The sequence below is a fragment of the Eschrichtius robustus genome, chromosome 7 (assembly GCF_028021215.1).
Source record: "Eschrichtius robustus isolate mEscRob2 chromosome 7, mEscRob2.pri, whole genome shotgun sequence".
Classification (NCBI taxonomy): domain Eukaryota; kingdom Metazoa; phylum Chordata; class Mammalia; order Artiodactyla; family Eschrichtiidae; genus Eschrichtius; species Eschrichtius robustus.
The window spans coordinates 17,248,496-17,275,685 of record NC_090830.1 but is presented as its reverse complement, the minus strand read 5'-3'; positions in this window follow the sequence as shown (position 1 = coordinate 17,275,685).

Below are 27,190 nucleotides of genomic sequence, written 5' to 3'. Positions count from 1 at the left end.
CATAGAGCATTGTGATGACACGGTTATGGAATATTGTGATGACCAGAATTCTGTAGCACAGTGATGAAAAGGGAATGGAGCATTGTGATTACAGGGGTCATGGAGCATTGTGATGGCAATTGTTCTAGAACATTGTGATGACAGGGATCATGGAGCATAGTGATGAAAGGGGCAATGGAGCAATGTGTTGACAGGCGTCATGGGACATTGTGTTGACAGTGGTCATGGAGCATTGTTTTGAAAGGTAACATGGAGCAATTTGATTTAAGGGGCCATGAAAAATTGCGAATACATACGCCATGGAGTATTCAGATGAATGTGGTCAAGGATCATTGTGACGAAAAGTGTCCTGGAATATTGTGATGACACAGTTCATGGAGCATTGCGATGACAAGGGCCATGGCGAAATGTGAAGACAGGTGTCATGCGGCATTGTGATGACAGTGGTCATCTAGAATTGTGAAGAAAGATATCATGGAGCACTGGGATGACAGGGGCCATGGAGCATTGTGATGACAGGGGTCATGGGGCATTGTGATGACACGGCCAGGGAACATTATTATGACAAGAATTCTGGAGCATTGTGATAAAAAGGTCATGGACCATTGTGATTAGAGGGGCCAAGGAGCATTCTGATGACAACGGCATGGAGCATTGTGATGACAGTGGTCATGAATCATTGTGATGAATGTGGTCATGCATCATTGTGATGACAAGTGTCGTGGAGCATTGTGATGACAGGGGTCATAGAGCATTGTGATGACACGGTTATGGAATATTGTGATGACCAGAATTCTATACCACAGTGATGAAAATGCAATGGAGCATTGTGATTACAGGGGTCATGGAGCATTGTGATGAGAATTGTTCTAGAACATTGTGATGAGAGGGATCATGGAGCATAGTGATGAAACGGACAATGGAGCATTGCGTTGACAGGCGTCATGGGATATTGTGTTGACTGTGGTCATGGAGCATTGTTAGAAAGGGAACATGGAGCAATTTGATTTCAGGGGCCATGAAAAATTGCGAATACATAGTCCATGGAGTATTCAGATGAATGTGGTCAAGGATCATTGTGACGAAAAGTGTCCTGGAATATTTTGATGACACGGTTCATGGAGCATTGCGATGACAAGGGCCATGGCGAATTGTGAGGACAGGTGTCATGGGGCATTGTGATGACAGTGGTCCTCTAGAATTGTGAAGAAACATATCATGGAGCACTGGGATGACAGGGGCCATGGAGCATTGTGATGACAGGGGTCATGGGGCATTGTGATGACACGGCCATGGAACATTATGATGACAAGAATTCTGGAGCATTGTGATAAAATGGGCATGGACCATTGTGATTAGAGGGGCCAAGGAGCATTCTGATCACAACGGCATGGAGCACTGTGATGACAATGGTCATCGAGCATTGTGATGACAGTGGTCATGAAGCATTGTGATGAATGTGGTCATGGATCATTGTGATGACAAGTGTCGTGGAGCATTGTGATGACAGGGGTCATAGAGCATTGTGATGACACGGGTATGGAATATTGTGATGACCAGAATTCTGTAGCACTGTGATGAAAAGGGAATGGAGCATTGTGATTACAGGGATCATGGAGCATTGTGATGACAATTGTTCTAGAACATTGTGATGACAGGGATCATGGAGCATAGTGATGAATGGGGCCATGGAGCATTGTGATGACAGGCGTCATGGGACATTGTGTTGACAGTGGTCATGGAGCATTGTTAGAAAGGGAACATGGAGCAATTTGATTTCAGGGGCCATGAAAAATTGTGAATACATAGGCCATGGAGTATTCAGATGAATGTGGTCAAGGATCATTGTGACAAAAAGTGTCCTGGAATATTGTGATGACACGGTTCATGGAGCATTGCGATGACAAGGGCCATGGCGAAATGTGAAGACAGGTGTCATGGGGCATTGTGATGACAGTGGTCATCTAGAATTGTGAAGAAAGATATCATGGAGCACTGGGATGACAGGGGCCATGGAGCATTGTGATGACAGGCGTCATGGGACATTGTGTTGACAGAGGTCATGGAGCATTGTTAGAAAGGGAACATGGAGCAATTTGATTTTAGGGGCCATGAACAATTGTGAATACATAGGCCATGGAGTATTCAGATGAATGTGGTCAAGGATCATTGTGACGAAAAGTGTACTGGAATATTGTGATGACACGGTTCATGGAGCATCGCGATGACAAGGGCCATGGCGAAATGTGAAGACAGGTGTCATGGGGCATTGTGATGACAGTGGTCCTCTAGAATTGTGAAGAAAGATATCATGGAGCACAGGAATGACAGGGGCCATGGAGCATTGTGATGACAGGGGTCATGGGGCATTGTGATGACACGGCCATAGAACATTATGATGACAAAAATTCTGGAGCATTGTGATAAAAAGTCATGGACAATTGTGATTAGAGGGGCCAAGGAGCATTCTGATGACTATGGCATGGAGCATTGTGATGACAAGGGTCTTCGAGCATTGTGATGACAGTGGTCATGAAGCATTGTGATGAATGTGGTCATGGATCATTGTGATGAAAATTGTCGTGGAGCATTGTGATGACAGGGGTCATAGAGCATTGTGATGACACGGTTATGGAATATTGTGATGACCAGAATTCTGTAGCACTGTGATGAAAAGGGAATGGAGCATTGTGATTACAGGGGTCATGGAGCATTGTGATGACAATTGTTCTGGAACATTGTGAAGACAGGGATCATGGAGCATAGTGATGAAAGGGGCCATGGAGCATTGTGATGACAGGCGTCATGGGACAATGTGTTGACTGTGGTAATGGAGCATTGTTAGAAAGGGAACATGGAGCAAAGTGATTTCAGGGGCCATGAAAAATTGTGAATACATAGGCCATGGAGTATTCAGATGAATGTGGTCAAGGATCATTGTGACGAAAAGTGTCCTGGAATATTGTGATGACACGGTTCATGGAGCATTGCGATGACAAGGGCCATGGCGAAATGTGAAGACAGGTGTCATGGGGCATTGTGATGACAGTGGTCATCTAGAATTGTGAAGAAAGATATCATGGAGCACTGGGATGACAGGGGCCATGGAGCATAGTGATGACAGGGGTCATGGGGCATTGTGATGACACGGCCATGGAACATTATGATGACAAGAATTCTGGAGCATTGTGATAAAATGGGCATGGACCATTGAGATTAGAGGGGCCAAGGAGCATTCTGATGACAACGGCATGGAGCATTGTGATGACAAAGGCCATCGAGCTTTGTGATGACAGTGGTCATGAAGCATTGTGATGAAAGTGGTCATGGATCATTGTGATGACAAGTGTCGTGGAGCATTGTGATGACAGGGGTCATAGAGCATTGTGATGACACGGTTATGGAATATTGTGATGACCAGAATTCTATAGCACTGTGATGAAAAGGGAATGGAGCATTGTGATTACAGGGGTCATGGAGCATTGTGTTGACAATTGTTCTAGAACATTGTGATGACAGGGATCATGGGGCATAGTGATGAAAGGGGCCATGGAGCATTGGGATGACAGGCGTCATGGGACATTGTGTTGACAGTGGTAATGGAGCATTGTTAGAAAGGGAACGTGGAGCAATTAGATTTCAGGGGCCATGAAAAATTGTGAATACATAGGCCATGGAGTATTCAGACGAATGTGGTCAAGGATCATTGTGACGAAAAGTGTACTGGAATATTGTGATGACACGGTTCATGGAGCATTGCGATGACAAGGGCCATGGCGAAATGTGAAGACAGGTGTCATGGGCCATTGTGATGACAGGGGTCATGGGGCATTGTGATGACACGGCCATGGAACATTATGATGACAAGAATTCTGGAGCATTGTGATAAAAAGGGCATGGACCATTGTGATTAGAGGGGCCAAGGAGCATTCTGATGACAACGGCATGGAGCATTGTGATGACAAGGGTCATCGAGCATTGTGATGACAGTGGTCATGAAGCATTCTGATGAATGTGGTCATGGATCATTGTGATGACAAGTGTCGTGGAGCATTGTGATGACAGGGGTCATAGAGCATTGTGATGACACGGTTATGGAATATTGTGATGACCAGAATTCTGTAGCACTGTGATGAAAAGGGAATGGAGCATTGTGATTACAGGGGTCATGGAGCATTGTGATGACAATTGTTCTAGAACATTGTGATGACAGGGATCATGGAGCATAGTGATGAAAGGGTCCATGGAGCATTGTGATTACAGGCGCCATGGGACATTGTGTTGACAGTGGTCATGGAGCATTGTTAGAAAGGGAACATGGTGCAATTTGATTTCAGGGGCCATGAACAATTGTGAATACATAGGCCATGGAGTATTCAGATGAATGTGGTCAAGGATCATTGTGACGACAAGTGTCCTGGAATATTGTGATGACACGGTTCATGGAGCATTGTGATGACAAGGGCCATGGCGAAATGTGAAGACAGGTGTCATGGGGCATTGTGATGACAGTGGTCATCTAGAATTGTGAAGAAAGATATCATGGAGCACTGGGATGACAGGGGCCATGGAGCATTGTGATGACAGGGGTCATGGGGCATTGTGATGGCACGGCCATGGAACATTATGATGACAAGAATTCTGGAGCATTGTGATAAAAAGGGCATGGACCATTGTGATTACAGGGGCCAAGGAGCATTCTGATGACAACGGCATGGAGCATTGTGATGACAAGGGTCATCGAACATTGTGATGACTGTGGTCATGAAGCATTGTGATGAATGTGGTCATGGATCATTGTGATGACATGTGTCGTAGAGCATTGTGATGACAGGGGTCATAGAGCATTGTGATGACACGGTTATGGAATATTGTGAATACCAGAATTCTGTAGCACTGTGATTAAAAGGGAATGGAGCATTGTGATTACAGGGGCCATTGAGCATTGTGATGACAATTGTTCTAGAACATTGTGAAGACAGGGATCATGGAGCATAGTGATGAAAGGGGCCATGGAGCATTGTGATGACAGGCGTCATGGGACAATGTGTTGACTGTGGTCATGGAGCATTGTTAGAAAGGGAACATGGAGCAAAGTGATTTCAGGGGCCATGAAAAATTGTGAATACATAGGCCATGGAGTATTCAGATGAATGTGGTCAAGGATCATTGTGACAAAATGTGTCCTGGAATATTGTGATGACACGGTTCATGGAGCATTGCGATGACAAGGGCCATGGCGAAATGTGAAGACAGGTGTCATGGGGCATTGTGATGACAGTGGTCATCTAGAATTGTGAAGAAAGATATCATGGAGCACTGGGATGACAGGGGCCATGGAGCATTGTGATGACAGGGGTCATGGGGCATTGTGATAACACGGTTATGGAATATTGTGATGACCAGAATTCTATAGTACTGTGATGAAAAGGGAATGGAGCATTGTGATTACAGGGGTCATGGAGCATTGTGTTGACAATTGTTCTAGAACATTGTGATGACAGGGATCATGGGGCATAGAGATGAAAGGGGCCATGGAGCATTGGGATGACAGGCGTCATGGGACATTGTTTTGACAGTGGTCATGGAGCATTGTTAGAAAGGGAACATGGAGCAATTTGATTTCAGGGGCCATGAAAAATTGTGAATACATAGGCCATGGAGTATTCAGATGAATATGGTCAAGGATCATTGTGACGACAAGTGTCCTGGAATATTGTGATGACACGGTTCATGGAGCATTGCGATGACAAGGGCCATGGCGAAATGTGAAGACAGGTGTCATGGGGCATTTTGATGACAGTGGTCATCTAGAATTGTGAAGAAAGATATCATGGAGCACTGGGATGACAGGGGCCATGGAGAATTGTGATGACAGGGGTCATGGGGCATTGTGATGACACGGCCATGGAACATTATGATGACAAGAATTCTGGAGCATTGTGATAAAAAGGGCATGGACCATTGTGATTAGAGGGGCCAAGGAGCATTCTGATGACAACGGCATGGAGCATTGTGATGACAAGGGTCATCGAGCATTGTGATGACAGTGGTCATGAACCATTGTGATGAATGTGGTCATGGATCATTGTTATGACAAGTGTCGTAGAGCATTGTGATGACAGGGGTCATAGAGCATTGTGATGACACGGTTATGGAATATTGTGAATACCAGAATTCTGTAGCACTGTGATGAAAAGGGAATGGAGCATTGTGATTACAGGGGTCATTGAGCATTGTGATGACAATTGTTCTAGAACATTGTGAAGACAGGGATCATGGACCATAGTGATGAAAGGGGCCATGGAGCATTGTGATGACAGGCGTCATGGGACAATGTGTTGACAGTGGTCATGGAGCCTTGTTAGAAAGGGAACATGGAGCAAAGTGATTTCAGGGGCCATGAAAAATTGCGAATACATACGCCATGGAGTATTCAGATGAATGTGGTCAAGGATCATTGTGACGAAATGTGTCCTGGAATATTGTGATGACACGGTTCATGGAGCATTGCGATGACAAGGGCCATGGCGAAATGTGAAGACAGGTATCATGGGGCATTGTGATGACAGTGGTCATCTAGAATTGTGAAGAAAGATATCATGGAGCACTGGGATGACAGGGGCCATGGAATATTGTGATGACAGGGGTCAAGGGGCATTGTGATGACACGGCCATGGAACATTATGATTATAAGAATTCTGAAGCATTGTGATAAAAAGGGCATGGACCATTGTGATTAGAGTGGCCAAGGAGCATTCTGATGACAATGTCATGGAGCATTGTGATGACAAGGGTCATCGAGCTTTGTGATGACAGTGGTCATGAAGCATTGTGATGAATGTGGTCATGGATCATTGTGATGACAAGTGTCGTGGAGCATTGTGATGACAAAGGGCATAAAGCATTGTGATGACACGGTTATGGAATATTGTGATGACCAGAATTCTGTAGCACTATGATGAAAAGGGAATGGAGCACTGTGATTACAGGGGTCATGGGAAATTGTGATGACAATTGTTCTAGAACATTGTGATGACAGGGATCATGGAGCATAGTGATGAAAGGGGCCATGGAGAATTCTGATGACAGGCGTCATGGGACATATTGTTGACAGTGGTCATGGAGCATTGTTAGAAAGGGAACTTGGAGCAATTTGATTTCAGGGGCCATGAACAATTGTGAATACATAGGCCATGGAGTATTCAGATGAATGTGGTCAAGGATCATTGTGACGAAAAGTGTCCTGGAATATTGTGATGACACGGTTCATGGAGCATTGTGATGACAAGGGCCATGGCGAAATGTGAAGACAGGTGTCATGGGGCATTGTGATGACAGTGGTCATCTAGAATTGTGAAAAAAGATATCATGGAGCACTGGGATGACAGGGGCCATGGAGCATTGTGATGACAGGGGTCATGGGGCATTGTTATGACACGGCCATGGAACATTATGATGACAAGAATTCTGGAGCATTGTGATAAAAAGGTCATGGACCATTGTGATTACAGGGGCCAAGGAGCATTCTGATGACAACGGCATGTAGCATTGTGATGACAAGGGTCATCGAGCATTGTGATGCTAGTGGTCATGAAGCATTGTGATGAATGTGGTCATGCATCATTGTGATGACAAGTGTCGTGGAGCATTGTGATGACAGGGGTCATAGAGCATTGTGATGACACGGTTATGGAATATTGTGATGACCAGAATTCTGTAGCACAGTGATGAAAAGGGAATGGAGCATTGTGATTACAGGGGTCATGGAGCATTGTGATGACAAATGTTCTAGAACATTGTGATGACAGGGATCATGGAGCATAGTGATGAATGGGGCAATGGAGATTTGTGTTGACAGGCGTCATGGGACATGGTGTTGACAGTGGACATGGAGCATTGTTAGAAAGGGAACATCGAGCAATTTGATTTCAGGGGCCATGAAAAATTGCGAATACATACGCCCTGGATTATTCAGATGAATGTGGTCAAGGATCATTGTGACGAAATGTGTCCTGGAATATTGTGATGACACGGTTCATGGAGCATTGCGATGACAAGGGCCATGGCGAAATGTGAAGACAGGTTTCATGGGGCATTGTGATGACAGTGGTCATCTAGAATTGTGAAGAAAGATATCATGGAGCACTGGGATGAAAGGGGCCATGGAACATTGTGATGACAGGGGTCATGGGGCATTGTGATGATACGGCCATGGAACATTATGATGACAAGAATTCTGGAGCATTGTGATAAAAAGGGCATGGACCATTGTGATTAGAGGGGCCAAGGAGCATTCTGATGACAACGGCATGGAGCATTGTGATGACAAAAGTCATCTAGCATTGTGATGACAGTGGTCATGAAGCATTGTGATGGAAGTGGTCATGGATCATTGTGATGACAAGTGTCGTGGAGCATTGTGATGACAGGAGTCATAGAGCATTGTGATGACACGGTTATGGAATATTGTGATGACCAGAATTCTGTAGCACAGTGATGAAAAGGGAATGGAGCATTGTGATTACAGGGGTCATGGAGCATTGGGTTGACAATTGTTCTAGAACATTGTGATGACAGGGATCATGGAGCATAGTGATGAAAGGGGCCATGGAGCATTGGGATGACAGGCGTCATGGGACATTGTTTTGACAGTGGTCATGGAGCATTGTTAGAAAGGGAACATGGAGCAATTAGATTTCAGGGGCCATGAAAAATTGCGAATACATAGGCCATGGAGTATTCAGATGAAATTGGTCAAGGATCATTGTGACGAAAAGTGTACTGGAATATTGTGATGACACGGTTCATGGAGCATTGCGATGACAAGTGCCATGGCGAAATGTGAAGACAGGTGTCATGGGGCATTGTGATGACAGGGGTCATGGGGCATTGTGATGACACGGCCATGGAACATTATGATGACAAGAATTCTGGAGCATTGTGATAAAAAGGGCATGGACCATTGTGATTAGAGGGGCCAAGGAGCATTCTGATGACAACGGCATGGAGCATTGTGATGACAAGTGTCATCGAGCATTGTGATGACAGTGGTCATGAAGCATTGTGATGAATGTGGTCATGGATCATTGTGATGACAAGTGTCGTGGAGCATTGTGATGACAGGGGTCATAGAGCATTGTGATGACACGGTTATGGAATATTGTGATGACCAGAATTCTGTAGCATAGTGATGAAAGGGGCCATGGAGCATTGTGATGACAGGCGTCATGGGACAATGTGTTGACAGTGGTCATGGAGCCTTGTTAGAAAGGGAACATGGAGCAATTTGATTTCAGGGGTCATGAAAAATTGTGAATACATAGGCCATGGAGTATTCAGATGAATGTGGTAAAGGATCATTGTGACGAAAATTGTCGTGGAATATTGTGATGACACGGTTCATGGAGCATTGGGATGACAAGGGCCATGGCGAAATGTGAAGACAGGTGTCATGGGGCATTGTGATGACAGTGGTCATCTAGAATTGTGAAGAAAGATATCATGGAGCACTGGGATGACAGGGGCCATGGAACATTGTGATGACAGGGGTCATGGGGCACTGTGATGACACGACCATGGAACATTATGATGACAAGTATTCTGGAGCATTGTGATAAAAAGGTCATGGACCATTGTGATTATAGGGGCCAAGGAGCATTCTGATGACAACGGCATGGAGCATTGTGATGACAAGGGTCATCGAGCATTGTGATGATAGTGGTCATGAAGCATTGTGATGAATGTGGTCATGGATCATTGTTATGACAAGTGTCGTGGAGCATTGTGATGACAGGGGTCATAGAGCATTGTGATAAGACGGTTATGGAATATTGTGATGACCAGAATTCTGTAGCACAGTGATGAAAAGGGCATGGAGCATTGTGATTACAGGGGTCATGGAGCATAGTGATGAAAGGGGCAATGGAGCATTGTTTTGACATGCGTCATGGGACATTGTGTTGACAGTGGACATGGAGCATTGTTAGAAATGGAATATGGAGCAATTTGATTTCAGGGGCCATGAAAAATTGCGAATACATAGGCCATGGAGTATTCAGATGAATGTGGTCAAGGATCATTGTGACGAAAAGTGTCCTGGAATATTGTGATGACACGGTTCATGGAGCATTGCGATGACAAGGGCCATGGCGAAATGTGAAGACAGGTGTCATGGGGCATTGTGATGAGAGTGGTCATCTAGAATTGTGAAGAAAGATATCATGGAGCACTGGGATGACAGGGGCCATGGAGCATTGTGATGACAGGGGTCATGGGGCATTGTGATGACACGGCCATGGAACATTATGATGACAAGAATTCTGGAGCATTGTGATAAAAAGGGCATGGACCATTGTGATTAGAGGGGCCAAGGAGCATTCTGATGACAACGGCATGGAGCATTGTGATGACAAGGGTCATCGAGCATTGTGATGACAGTGGTCATGAAGCATTGTGATAAATGTGGTCATGGATCATTGTGATGACAAGTGTCGTAGAGCAATGTGATGACACGGTTATGGAATATTGTGATGACCAGAATTCTGTAGCACTGTGATGAAAAGGGAATGGAGCATTGTGATTACAGGGGTCATGGAGCATTGTGATGACAATTGTTCTAGAACATTGTGAAGACAGGGATCATGGAGCATAGTGATGAAAGGGGCCATGGAGCATTGTGATGACAGGCGTCATGGGACAATGTGTTGACAGTGGTCATGGAGCCTTGTTAGAACGGGAACATGGAGCAATTTGATTTCAGGGGTCATGAAAAATTGTGAATACATAGGCCATGGAGTATTCAGATGAATGTGGTCAAGGATCATTGTGACGAAAATTGTCCTGGAATATTGTGATGACACGGTTCATGGAGCATTGGGATGACAAGGGCCATGGCGAAATGTGAAGACAGGTGTCATGGGGCATTGTGATGACAGTGGTCATCTAGAATTGTGAAGAAAGATATCATGGAGCACTGGGATGACAGGGGCCATGGAACATTGTGATGACAGGGGTCATGGGGCACTGTGATGACACGACCATGGAACATTATGATGACAAGTATTCTGGAGCATTGTGATAAAAAGGGCATGGACCATTGTGATTAGAGGGGCCAAGGAGCATTCTGATGACAACGGCATGGAGCATTGTGATGACAAGGGTCATCAAGCATTGTGATGACAGTGGTCATGAAGCATTGTGATGAATTTGGTCATGGATCATTGTGATGACAAGTGTCGTGGAGAATTGTGATGACAGGGGTCATAGAGCATTGTGATGACACGGTTATGGAATATTGTGATGACCAGAATTCTGTAGCACTGTGATGAAAAGGGAATGGAGCATTGTGATTACAGGGGTCATGGAGCATTTTGATGACAATTGTTCTAGAACATTGTGATGACAGGGATCATGGAGCATAGTGATGAAAGGGTCCATGGAGCATTGTGATGACAGGTGCCATGGGACATTGTGTTGACAGTGGTCATGGAGCATTGTTAGAAAGGGAACATGGAGCAATTTGATTTCAGGGGCCATGAAAAATTGTGAATACATAGGCCATGGAGTATTCAGATTAATGTGGTCAAGGATCATTGTGACGAAAAGTGTCCTGGAATATTGTGATGACACATTTCATGGAGCATTCCGATGACAAGGGCCATGGCGAAATGTGAAGACAGGTGTCATGGGGCATTGTGATGACAGTGGTCATCTAGAATTGTGAAGAAAGATATCATGGAGCACTGGGATGACAGGGGACATGGAGCATTGTGATGACAAGGGTCATGGGGCATTGTGATGACACGGCCATGGAACATTATGATGACAAGAATTCTGGAGCATTGTGATAAAAAGGGCATGGACCATTGTGATTAGAGGGGCCAAGGAGCATTCTGATGACAACGGCATGGAGCATTGTGATGACAAGGGTCATCGAGCATTGTGATGAGAGTGGTCATGAAGCATTGTGATGAATGTGGTCATGGATCATTGTGATGACAAGTGTCGTGGAGCATTGTGATGACAGGGGTCATAGAGCATTGTGATGACACGGTTATGGAATATTGTGAGGACCAGAATTCTGTAGCACTGTGATGAAAAGGGAATGGAGCATTGTGATTAGAGGGGTCATGGAGCATTGTGATGACAATTGTTCTAGAACATTGTGAAGACAGGGATCATGGAGCATAGTGATGAAAGGGGCCATGGAGCATTGTGATGACAGGCGTCATGGGACAATGTGTTGACAGTGGTCATGGAGCCTTGTTAGAAATGGAACATGGAGCAATTTGATTTCAGGGGTCATGAAAAATTGTGAATACATAGGCCATGGAGTATTCAGATGAATGTGGTCAAGGATCATTGTAACGAAAATTGTCCTGGAATATTGTGATGACACGGTTCATGGAGCATTGGGATGACAAGGGCCATGGCGAAATGTGAAGACAGGTGTCATGGGGCATTGTGATGACAGTGGTCATCTAGAATTGTGAAGAATGATATCATGGAGCACTGGGATGACAGGGGCCATGGAACATTGTGATGACAGGGGTCATGGGGCACTGTGATGACACGACCATGGAACATTATGATGACAAGTATTCTGGAGCATTGTGATAAAAAGGTCATGGACCATTGTGATTATAGGGGCCAAGGAGCATTCTGATGACAACGGCATGGAGCATTGTGATGACAAGGGTCATCGAGCATTGTGATGAGAGTGGTCATGAAGCATTGTGATGAATGTGGTCATGGATCATTGTGATGACAAGTGTCGTGGAGCATTGTGATGACAGGGGTCATAGAGCATTGTGATGACACGGTTATGGAATATTGTGAGGACCAGAATTCTGTAGCACTGTGATGAAAAGGGAATGGAGCATTGTGATTACAGGGGTCATGGAGCATTGTGATGACAATTGTTCTAGAACATTGTGATGACAGGGATCCTGGAGCATAGTGATGAGAGGGGCAATGGAGCATTGTTTTGACAGGCGTCATGGGACATTGTGTTGACAGTGGACTTGGAGCATTGTTAGAAATGGAACATGGAGCAATTTGATTTCAGGGGCCATGAAAAATTGCGAATACATAGGCCATGGAGTATTCAGATGAATGTGGTCAAGGATCATTGTGACGAAAAGTGTCCTTGAATATTGTGATGACACGGTTCATGGAGCATTGCGATGAAAAGGGCCATGGCGAAATGTGAAGACAGGTGTCATGAGGCATTGTGATGACAGTGGTCATCTAGAATTGTGAAGAAAGATATCATGGAGCACTGGGATGACAGGGGCCATGGAACATTGTGATGACAGGGGTCATGGGGCACTGTGATGACACGACCATGGAACATTATGATGACAAGTATTCTGGAGCATTGTGATAAAAAGGTCATGGACCATTGTGATTATAGGGGCCAAGGAGCATTCTGATGACAACGGCATGGAGCATTGTGATGACAAGGGTCATCGAGCATTGTGATGATAGTGGTCATGAAGCATTGTGATGAATGTGGTCATGGATCATTGTGATGACAAGTGTCGTGGAGCATTGTGATGACAGGGGTCATAGAGCATTGTGATGACACGGTTATGGAATATTGTGATGACCAGAATTCTGTAGAACTGTGATGAAAAGGGAATGGAGCATTGTGATTACAGGGGTCATGGAGCATTGTGATGACAATTTTTCTAGAACATTGTGAAGACAGGGATCATGGAGCATAGTGATGAAAGGGGCCATGGAGAATTGTGATGACAGGCGTCATGGGACATTGTGTTGACAGTGGTCATGGAGCATTGTTAGAAAGGGCACTTGGAGCAATTTGATTTCAGGGGCCATAAACAATTGTGAATACATAGGCCATGGAGTATTCAGATGAATGTGGTCAAGGATCATTGTGACGAAAAGTGTCCTGGAATATTGTGATGACACGGTTCATGGAGCATTGCGATGACAAGGGCCATGGCGAAATGTGAAGACAGGTGTCATGGGGCATTGTGATGACAGTGGTCATCTAGAATTGTGAAAAAAGATATCATGGAGCACTGGGATGACAGGGGTCATGGAGCATTGTGATGACAGGGGTCATGGGGCATTGTTATGACACTTCCATGAAACATTATGATGACAAGAATTCTGGAGCATTGTGATAAAAAGGTCATGGACCATTGTGATTAGAGGGGTCAAGGAGCATTCTGATGACAAAGGCATGGAGCATTGTGATGACAAGGGTCATCGAGCATTGTGATGACAGTGGTCATGAAGCATTGTGATGAATGTGGTCATGGATCATTGTGATGACAATGTCGTGGAGCATTGTGATGACAGGGAACATAGAGCATTGTGATGACACGGTTATGGAATATTGTGATGACCAGAATTCTGTAGCACTGTGATGAAAAGGGAATGGAGCATTGTGATTACAGGGGTCATGGAGCATTGTGATGACAATTGTTCTAGAACATTGTGATGACAGGGATCATGGAGCATAGTGATTAAAGGGTCCATGGAGCTTTGTGATGACAGGCGCCATGGGACATTGTGTTGACAGTGGTCATGGAGCATTGTTAGAAAGGGAACATGGAGAAATTTGATTTCAGGGGCCATGAAAAATTGTGAATACATAGGCCATGGAGTATTCAGATGAATGTGGTCAAGGATCATTGTGACGACAAGTGTCCTGGAATATTGTGATGACACGGTTCATGGAGCATTGCGATGACAAGGGCCATGGCGAAATGTGAAGACAGGTGTCATGGGGCATTGTGATGACAGTGGTCCTCTAGAATTGTGAAGAAAGATATCATGGAGCACTGGGATGACAGGGACCATGGAGCATTGTGATGACAGGGGTCATGGGGCATTGTGATGACACGGCCATGGAACATTATGATGACAAGAATTCTGGAGCATTGTCATAAAAAGGGCATGGACCATTGTGATTAGAGGGGCCAATGAGCATTCTGATGACAACGGCATGGAGCATTGTGATGACAAGGGTCATCGAGCATTGTGATGACAGCGGTCATGAAGCATTGTGATGAATGTGGTCATGGATCATTGTGATGACAAGTGTCGTAGAGCATTGTGATGACAGGGGTCATAGAGCATTGTGATGACACGGTTATGGAATATTGTGATGACCAGAATTCTGTAGAACTGTGATGAAAAGGGAATGGAGCATTGTGATTACAGGGGTCATGGAGCATTGTGATGACAATTTTTCTAGAACATTGTGAAGACAGGGATCATGGAGCATAGTGATGAAAGGGGCCATGGAGCATTGTGATGACAGGCGTCATGGGACAATGTGTTGACAGTGGTCATGGAGCCTTGTTAGAAAGGGAACATGGAGCAATTTGATTTCAGGGGTCATGAAAAATTGTGAATACATAGCCCATGGAGTATTCAGATGAATGTGGTCAAGGATCATTGTGACGAAAATTGTCCTGGAATATTGTGATGACACGGTTCATGGAGCATTGGGATGACAAGTGCCATGGCGAAATGTGAAGACAGGTGTCATGGGACATTGTGATGACAGTGGTCATCTAGAATTGTGAAGAAAGATATCATGGAGCACTGGGATGACAGGGGTCATGGAACATTGTGATCACAGGGGTCATGGGGCACTGTGATGACACGGCCATGGAACATTATGATGACAAGTATTCTGGAGCATTGTGATAAAAAGGTCATGGACCATTGTGATTATAGGGGCCAAGGAGCATTCTGATGACAACGGCATGGAGCATTGTGATGACAAGGGTCATCGAGCATTGTGATGATAGTGGTCATGAAGCATTGTGATGAATGTGGTCATGGATCATTGTGATGACAAGTGTCGTGGAGCATTGTGATGACAGGGGTCATAGAGCATTGTGATGACACGGTTATGGAATATTGTGATGACCAGAATTCTGTAGCACAGTGATGAAAAGGGCATGGAGCATTGTGATTACAGGGGTCATGGAGCATTGTGATGACAATTGTTTAGAACATTGTGAAGACAAGGATCATGGAGCATAGTGATTAAAGGGGCCATGGAGCATTGTGATGACAGGCGTCATGGGACATTGTGTTGACAGTGGTCATGGAGCATTGTTAGAAAGGGAACATGGAGCAATTTGATTTCAGGGGCCATGAAAAATTGCGAATACATACGCCATGGAGTATTCAGATGAATGTGGTCAAGGATCATTGTGACGAAAAGTGTCCTGGAATATTGTGATGACACGGTTCATGGAGCATTGCGATGACAAGGGCCATGGCGAAATGTGAAGACAGGTGTCATGGGGCATTGTGAAGACAGTGGGCATGTAGTATTGTGAAGAAAGATATCATGGAGCACTGGGATGACAGGGGCCATGGAGCATTGTGATGACAGGGGTCATGGGGCATTGTGATGACACGGCCATGGAACATTATGATGACAAGAATTCTGGAGCATTGTGATAAAAAGGGCATGGACCATTGTGATTAGAGGGGCCAAGGAGCATTCTGATGACAACGGCATGGAGCATTGTGATGACAAGGGTCATCGAGCATTGTGATGACAGTGGTCATGAAGCATTGTGATGAATGTGGTCATGGATCATTGTGATGAAAAGTGTCGTGTAGCATTGTGATGACAGGGGTCATAGAGCATTGTGATGACACGGTTATGGAATATTGTGATGACCAGAATTCTGTAGCACTGTGATGAAAAGGGAATGGAGTATTGTGATTACAGGGGTCATGGAGCATTGTGATGACAATTGTTCTAGAACATTGTGATGACAGGGATCATGGAGCATAGTGATGAAAGGGTCCATGGAGCATTGTGATGACAGGCGTCATGGGACATTGTGTTGACAGTGGTCATGGAGCATTGTTAGAAAGGGAACATGGAGCAATTTGATTTCAGGGGCCATGAAAAATTGTGAATACATAGGCCATGGAGTATTCAGATGAATGTGGTCAAGGATCATTGTGACGACAATTGTCCTGGAATATTGTGATGACACGGTTCATGGAGCATTGCGATGACAAGGGCCATGGCGAAATGTGAAGACAGGTGTCATGGGGCATTGTGATGACAGGGGTCATCTAGAATTGTGAAGAAAGATATCATGGAGAACTTGGATGACAGGGGCCATGGAGCATTGTGATGACAGAGGTCATGGGGCATTGTGATGACACGGCCATGGAACATTATGATGACAAGAATTCTGGAGAATTGTGATAAAAAGCTCATGGACCATTGTGATTAGAGGGGCCAAGGAACATTCTGATGACAACGGCATGGAGCATTGTGATGACAAGCGTCATCGAGCATTGTGATGACAAGTGTCGTGGAGCATTGTGATGACAGGGGTCATAGAGCATTGTGATGACACGGTTATGGAATATTGTGATGACCAGAATTCTGTAGCACTGTGATGAAAAGGGAATGGAGCATTGTGATTACAGGGGTCATGGAGCAGTGTGATGACAATTGTTCTAGAACATTGTGAAGACAGGGATCATGGAGCATAGTGATAAAAGGGGCAATGGAGCATTGTGTTGACAGGCGTCATGGGACATTGTGTTGACAGTGGTCATGGAGCATTGTTAGAAAGAGAACATGGAGCAATTTGATTTCAGGGGCCATGAAAAATTGCGAATACATAGGCCATGGAGTATTCAGATGAATATGGTCAAGGATCATTTTGACGAAAAGTGTCCTGGAATATTGTGATGACACGGTTCATGGACCATTGCGATGACAAGGGCCATGGCGAAATGTGAAGACAGGTGTCATGGGGCATTGTGATGACAGTGGTCCTCTAGAATTGTGAAGAAAGATATCATGGAGCACTGGGATGACAGGGGCCATGGAGCATTGTGATGACAGGGGTCATGGGGCATTGTGATGACACGGCCATGGAACATTATGATGACAAGTAGTCTGGAGCATTGTGATAAAATGGGCATTGACCATTGTGATTAGAGGGGCCAAGGAGCAATGTGAGGACAACGGCATGGAGCATTGTGATGACAAGGGTCATCGAGCATTGTGATGACAGTGGTCATGAAGCATTGTGATGAATGTGGTCATGGATCATTGTGATCATATGTGTCGTGGAGCATTGTGATGACTGGGGTCATAGAGCATTGTGATGACACGGTTATGGAATATTGTGATGACCAGAATTCTGTAGCACTGTGATGAAAAGGGAATGGAGCATTGTGATTACCGGGGTCATGGAGCATTGTGATGACAATTGTTCTAGAACATTGTGAAGACAGGGATCATGGAGCATAGTGATGAAAGGGGCCATGGAGCATTGTGATGACAGGCGTCATGGGACAATGTGTTGACAGTGGTCATGGAGCCTTGTTAGAAAGGGAACATGGAGCAATTTGATTTCAGGGGTCATGAAAAATTGTGAATACATAGGCCATGGAGTATTCAGATGAATGTGGTCAAGGATCATTGTGACGAAAATTGTCCTGGAATATTGTGATGACACGGTTCATGGAGCATTGCGATGACAAGGGCCATGGCGAAATGTGAAGACAGGTGTCATGGGGCAATGTGATGACAGTGGTCATCTAGAATTGTGAAGAAAGATATCATGGAGCACAGGGATGACAGGGGCCAAGGAGCCTTGTGATGACAGGGGTCATGGGGCATTGTGATGACACGGCCATGGAACATTATGATGACAATAATTCTGGAGCATTGTGATAAAAAGGGCATGGACCATTGTGATTAGAGGGGCCATGGAGCATTCTGATGACAACTGCATGGAGCATTGTGATGACAAGGGTCATCGAGCATTGTGATGACAGTGGTCATGAAGCATTGTGATGAATGTGGTCATGGATCATTGTGATGACAAGTGTCGTGGAGCATTGTGATGACAGGGGTCATAGAGCATTGTGATGACACGGTTATGGAATATTTTGATAACCAGAATTCTGTAGCACTGTGATGAAACGGGAATGGAGCATTGTGATTAGAGGGGTCATGGAGCATTGTGATGACAATTGTTCTAGAACATTGTGATGACAGGGATCATGGAGCATAGTGATGAAAGGGGCCATGGAGCATTGTGATGACAGGCGTCATGGGACATTGTGTTGACAGTGGTCATGGAGCATTGTTAGAAAGGGAACATGGTGCAATTTGATTTCAGGGGCCATGAACAATTGTGAATACATAGGCCATGGAGTATTCAGATGAATGTTATCAAGGATCATTGTGACGAAAAGTGTCCTGGAATATTGTGATGACACGGTTCATGGAGCATTGCGATGACAAGGGCCATGGCGAAATGTGAAGACAGGTGTCATGGGGCATTGTGATGACAGTGGTCATCTAGAATTGTGAAGAAAGATATCATGGAGCCCTGGGATGACAGGGGCCATGGAATATTGTGATGACAGGGGTCATGGGGCATTGTGATGACACGGCCATGGAACATTAAGATGACAAGAATTCTGGAGCATTGTGATAAAAAGGGCATGGACCATTGTGATTAGAGGGGCCAAGGAGCATTCTGATGACAACGGCATGGAGCATTGTGATGACAAGGGTCATCGAGCATTGTGATGAGAGTGGTCATGAAGCATTGTGATGAATGTGGTCATGGATCATTGTGATGACAATTGTCGTGGAGCATTCTGATGACAACGGCATGGAGCATTGTGATGACAAGGGTCATCGAGCTTTGTGATGACAGTGGTCATGAAGCATTGTGATGAATGTGGTCATGCATCATTGTGATGACAAGTGTCGTGGAGCATTCTGATGACAGGGGTCATAGAGCATTGTGATGACACGGTTATGGAATATTGTGATGACCAGAATTCTGTAGCACTGTGATGAAAAGGGAATGGAGCATTGTGATTACAGGGGCGATGGAGCATTGTGATGACAATTGTTCTAGAACATTGTGATGACAGGGATCATGGAGCATAGTGATGAAAGGGGCCATGGAGCATTGTGATGATAGGCGTCATGGGACATTGTTTTGACAGTGGTCATGGAGCATTGTTAGAAAGGGAACATGGAGCAAATTGATTTCAGTGGCCATGAAAAATTGTGAATACATAGGCCATGGAGTATTCAGATTAATGTGGTCATGGATCATTGTGATGACAAGAATTCTGGAGCATTGTGATAAAAAGGGCATGGACCATTGTGATTAGAGGGGCCAAGGAGCATTCTGATGACAACGGCATGGAGCATTGTGATGACAAGGGTCATCGAGCATTGTGATGACAGTGGTCATGAAGCATTGTGATGAATGTGGTCATGCATCATTGTGATGACAACTGTCGTGGAGCATTGTGATGACAGGGGTCATAGAGAATTGTGATGACACGGTTATGGAATATTGTGATGACCAGAATTCTGTACCACAGTGATGAAAAGGGCATGGAGCATTGTGATTACAGGGGTCATGGAGCATTGTGATGACAATTGTTCTAGAACATTGTGATGACAGTGATCATGGAGCATAGTGATGCAACGGGCAATGGAGCATTGTGTTGACAGGCAGCATGGGACATTGTGTTGACAGTGGTCATGGAGCATTGTTAGAAAGGGAACATGGAGCAATTTGAATTCAGGGGCCATGAAAAATTGCGAATACATAGGCCATGGAGTATTCTGATGAATGTGGTCAAGGATCATTGTGACGAAAAGTGTCCTGGAATACTGTGATGACACGGTTCATGGAGCATTGCAATGACAAGGGCACTGGCGAAATGTGAAGACAGGTGTCATGGGGCATTGTGATGACAGTGGTCCTCTATAATTGTGAAGAAAGATATCATGGAGCACTGGGATGACAGGGGCCATGGAGCATTGTGATGACAGGGGTCATGGGGCATTGTGATGACACGGCCATGGAACATTATGATGACAAGAATTCTGGAGCATTGTGATAAAAAGGGCATAGACCATTGTGATTAGAGGGGCCAAGGATCATTCTGATGACAACGGCATGGAGCATTGTGATGACAAGCGTCATCGAGCATTGTGATGACAGTGGTCATGAAGCATTATGTTGAATGTGGTCATGGATCATTGTGATGACAAGTGTCGTGGAGCATTGTGATGACAGGGCTCATAGAGCATTGTGATGACACTGTTATGGAATATTGTGATGACCAGAATTCTGTAGCACTGTGATGAAAGGGAATAGAGCATTGTGATTACAAGGTTCATGGAGCATTGTGATGAAAATTGTTCTAGAACATTGTGAAGACACGGATCATGGAGCATAGTGATGAAAGGGGCCATGGAGCATTGTGATGACAACCGTCATGGGACAATATGTTGACTGTGGTCATGGAGCATTTTTAGAAAGGGAACATGGAGCAATTTGATTTCAGGGGCCATGAAAAATTGTGAATACATAGGCCATGGAGTATTCAGATGAATGTGGTCAAGGATCATTGTGACGAAAAGTGTCCTGGAATATTGTGATGACACGGTTCATGGAGCATTGCGATGACAAGGGCAATGGCGAAATGTGAAGACAGGTGTCATGGGGCATTGTGATGACAGTGGTCATCTAGAATTGTGAGGAAAGTTATCATGGAGCACTGGGATGATAGGGGACATGGAACATTGTGATGACAGGGGTCATGGGGCATTGTGATGACACGGCCATGGAACATTATGATGACAAGAATTCTGGAGCATTGTGATAAAATGGGCATGGACCATTGAGATTAGAGGGGCCAAGGAGCATTCTGATGACAACGGCATGGAGCATTGTGATGAAAAGGGTCATCGAGCTTTGTGATGACAGTGGTCATGAAGCATTGTGATGAATGTGGTCATGCATCATTGTGATGACAATTGTCGTGGAGCATTCTGATGACAGGTGTCATAGAGCATTGTGATGACACGGTTATGGAATATTGTGATGACCAGAATTCTGTAGCACTGTGATGAAAAGGGAATGGAGCATTGTGATTACAGGGGTCATGGAGCATTGTGATGACAATTGTTCTAGAACATTGTGATGACAGGGATCATGGAGCATAGTGATGAAAGGGGCCATGGAGCATTGTGATGACAGGCGTCATGGGACAGTGTGTTGACAGTGGTCATGGAGCATTGTTAGAAAGGGAACATTTAGCAATTTGATTTCAGGAGCCATGAAAAATTGTGAATACATAGGCAATGGAGTATACAGATGAATGTGGTCAAGGATCATTGTGACGAAAAGTGTCCTGGAATATTGTGATGGCACGGTTAATGAAGCATTGTGATGACAGGGGCCATGGCGAAATGTGAAGACAGGTGTCATGGGGCATTGTGATGACAGTGGTCCTCTAGAATTGTGAAGAGAGATATCATGGAGCACTGGGATGACAGGGGCCATGGATCATTGTTATGACAGGGGTCATGGGGCATTGTGATGTCACTGCCATGGAACATTATGATGACAAGAATTCTGGAGCATTGTGATAAAATGGGCATGGACCATTGAGATTAGAGGGGCCAAGGAGCATTCTGATGACAACGGCATGGAGCATTGTGATGAAAAGGGTCATCGAGCATTGTGATGACAGTGGTCATGAAGCATTGTGATGAATGTGGTCATGGATCATTGTGATGACAAGTGTCGTGGAGCATTGTGATGACAGGGGTAATAGAGCATTGTGATGACACGGTTATTGAATATTGTGATGACCAGAATTCTGTAGCACTGTGATGAAAAGGGAATGGAGCATTGTGTTTACAGGGGTCATGGAGCATTGTGATGACATTTGTTCTAGAACATTGTGATGACAGGGATCCTGGAGCATAGTGAGGAAAGGGGCCATGGAGCATTGTGATGACAGGCGTCATGGGACATTGTGTTGACAGTTGTCATGGAGCATTGTTAGAAAGGGAACATGGTGCAATTTGATTTCAGGGGCCATGAACAATTGTGAATACATAGGCCATGGAGTATTCAGATGAATGTGGTCAAGGATCATTGTGACGAAAAGTGTCCTGGAATATTGTGATGACACGGTTCATGGAGCATTGCGATGACAAGGGCCATGGCGAAATGTGAAGAAAGGTGACATGCGGCATTGTGATGACAGTGGTCATCTAGAGTTGTGAAGAAAGATATCATGGAGCACTGGGATGACAGGGGCCATGGAGCATTGTGATGACAGGGGTCATGGGGCATTGTGATGACACGGCCATGGAACATTATGATGACAAGAATTCTGGAGCATTGTGATAAAAAGGGCATGGACCATTGTGATTAGAGGGGCCAAGGAGCATTCTGATGACAACGGCATGGAGCATTGTGATGACAAGGGTCATCGAGCATTGTGATGACAGTGGTCATGAAGCATTGTGATGAATGTGGTCATGCATCATTGTGATGACAAGTGTCGTGGAGCATTGTGATGACAGGGGTCATAGAGCATTGTGATGACACGGTTATGGAATATTGTGATGACCAGAATTCTGTAGCACTGTGATGAAAAGGGCATGGAGCATTGTGATTACAGGGGTCATGGAGCATTGTGATGACAATTGTTCTAGAACATTGTGATGACAGTGATCATGGAGCATAGTGATGCAACGGGCAATGGAGCATTGTGTTGACCGGCAGCATGGGACATTGTGTTGACAGTGGTCATGGAGCATTGTTAGAAAGGGAACATGGAGCAATTTGAATTCAGGGGCCATGAAAAATTGCGAATACATAGGCCATGGAGTATTCAGATGAATGTGGTCAAGGATCATTGTGACGAAAAGTGTCCTGGAATATTGTGATGACACGGTTCATGGAGCATTGCAATGACAAGGGCAATGGTGAAATGTGAAGAAGGGTGTCATGGGGCATTGTGATGACAGTGGTCCTCTATAATTGTGAAGAAAGATATCATGGAGCACTGGGATGACAGGGGCCATGGAGCATTGTGATGACAGGGTCATGGGGCATTGTGATTACACGGCCATGGAACATTATGATGACAAGAATTCTGGAGCATTGTGATAAAAAGGGCATAGACCATTGTGATTAGAGGGGCCAAGGATCATTCTGATGACAACGGCATGGAGCATTGTGATGACAAGCGTCATCGAGCATTGTGATGACAGTGGTCATGAAGCATTATGTTGAATGTGGTCATGGATCATTGTGATGACAAGTGTCGTGGAGCATTGTGATGACAGGGCTCATAGAGAATTGTGATGACACTGTTATGAATTATTGTGATGACCAGAATTCTGTAGCACTGTGATGAAAGGGAATAGAGCATTGTGATTACAAGGTTCATGGAGCATTGTGATGAAAATTGTTCTAGAACATTGTGAAGACACGGATCATGGAGCATAGTGATGAAAGGGGCCATGGAGCATTGTGATGACAGGCGTCATGGGACAATATGTTGACTGTGGTCATGGAGCATTTTTAGAAAGGGAACATGGAGCAATTTGAATTCAGGGGCCATGAAAAATTGCGAATACATAGGCCATGGAGTATTCAGATGAATGTGGTCAAGGATCATTGTGACGACAAGTGTCCTGGAATATTGTGATGACACGGTTCATGGAGCATTGCGATGACAAGGGCAATGGCGAAATGTGAAGACAGGTGTCATGGGGCATTGTGATGACAGTGGTCATGAAGCATTGTGATGAATGTGGTCATGGATCATTGTAATGACAAGTGTCGAGGAGCATTGTGATGACAGGGTTATTGAATATTGTGATGACCAGAATTCTGTAGCACTGTGATGAAAAGGGAATGGAGCATTGTGATTACAGGGGTCATGGAGCATTGTGATGACAATTGTTCTAGAACATTGTGATGACAGGGATCATGGAGCATAGTGATGAAAGGGGCCATGGAGCATTGTGATGACAGGCGTCATGGGACATTGTGTTGACAGTGGTCATGGAGCATTGTTACAAAGGGAACATTTAGCAATTTGATTTCAGGGGCCATGAAAAATTGTGAATACATAGGCCATGGAGTATTCAGATGAATGTGGTCAAGGATCATTGTGACGACAAGTGTGCTGGAATATTGTGATGACACGGTTCATGGAGCATTGCGATGACAAGGGCCATGGCGAAATGTGAAGACAGGTGTCATGGGGCATTGTGATGACAGTGGTCCTCTAGAATTGTGAAGAAAGATATCATGGAGCACTGGGATGACAGGGGCCATGGATCATTGTGATGACAGGGGTCATGGGGCATTGTGATGTCACTGCCATGGAACATTATGATGACAAGAATTCTGGAGCATTGTGATAAAATGGGCATGGACCATTGAGATTAGAGGGGCCAAGGAGCATTCTGATGACAACGGCATGGAGCATTGTGATGAAAAGGGTCATCGAGCATTGTGATGACAGTGGTCATGAAGCATTGTGATGAATGTGGTCATGGATCATTGTGATGACAAGTGTCGTGGAGCATTGTGATGACAGGGGTCATAGAGCATTGTGATGACACGGGTATGGAATATTGTGATGACCAGAATTCTGTAGCACTGTGATGAAAAGGGAATGGAGCATTGTGATTACAGGGATCATGGAGCATTGTGATGACAATTGTTCTAGAACATTGTGATGACAGGGATCATGGAGCATAGTGATGAATGGGGCCATGGAGCATTGTGATGACAGGCGTCATGGGACATTGTGTTGACAGTGGTCATGGAGCATTGTTAGAAAGGGAACATGGAGCAATTTGATTTCAGGGGCCATGAAAAATTGTGAATACATAGGCCATGGAGTATTCAGATGAATGTGGTCAAGGATCATTGTGACAAAAAGTGTCCTGGAATATTGTGATGACACGGTTCATGGAGCATTGCGATGACAAGGGCCATGGCGAAATGTGAAGACAGGTGTCATGGGGCATTGTGATGACAGTGGTCATCTAGAATTGTGAAGAAAGATATCATGGAGCACTGGGATGACAGGGGCCATGGAGCATTGTGATGACAGGCGTCATGGGACATTGTGTTGACAGAGGTCATGGAGCATTGTTAGAAAGGGAACATGGAGCAATTTGATTTTAGGGGCCATGAACAATTGTGAATACATAGGCCATGGAGTATTCAGATGAATGTGGTCAAGGATCATTGTGACGAAAAGTGTACTGGAATATTGTGATGACACGGTTCATGGAGCATCGCGATGACAAGGGCCATGGCGAAATGTGAAGACAGGTGTCATGGGGCATTGTGATGACAGTGGTCCTCTAGAATTGTGAAGAAAGATATCATGGAGCACAGGAATGACAGGGGCCATGGAGCATTGTGATGACAGGGGTCATGGGGCATTGTGATGACACGGCCATAGAACATTATGATGACAAGAATTCTGGAGCATTGTGATAAAGTCATGGACAATTGTGATTAGAGGGGCCAAGGAGCATTCTGATGACTATGGCATGGAGCATTGTGATGACAAGGGTCTTCGAGCATTGTGATGACAGTGGTCATGAAGCATTGTGATGAATGTGGTCATGGATCATTGTGATGAAAATTGTCGTGGAGCATTGTGATGACAGGGGTCATAGAGCATTGTGATGACACGGTTATGGAATATTGTGATGACCAGAATTCTGTAGCACTGTGATGAAAAGGGAATGGAGCATTGTGATTACAGGGGTCATGGAGCATTGTGATGACAATTGTTCTGGAACATTGTGAAGACAGGGATCATGGAGCATAGTGATGAAAGGGGCCATGGAGCATTGTGATGACAGGCGTCATGGGACAATGTGTTGACTGTGGTAATGGAGCATTGTTAGAAAGGGAACATGGAGCAAAGTGATTTCAGGGGCCATGAAAAATTGTGAATACATAGGCCATGGAGTATTCAGATGAATGTGGTCAAGGATCATTGTGACGAAAAGTGTCCTGGAATATTGTGATGACACGGTTCATGGAGCATTGCGATGACAAGGGCCATGGCGAAATGTGAAGACAGGTGTCATGGGGCATTGTGATGACAGTGGTCATCTAGAATTGTGAAGAAAGATATCATGGAGCACTGGGATGACAGGGGCCATGGAGCATTGTGATGACAGGGGTCATGGGGCATTGTGATGACACGGCCATGGAACATTATGATGACAAGAATTCTGGAGCATTGTGATAAAATGGGCATGGACCATTGAGATTAGAGGGGCCAAGGAGCATTCTGATGACAACGGCATGGAGCA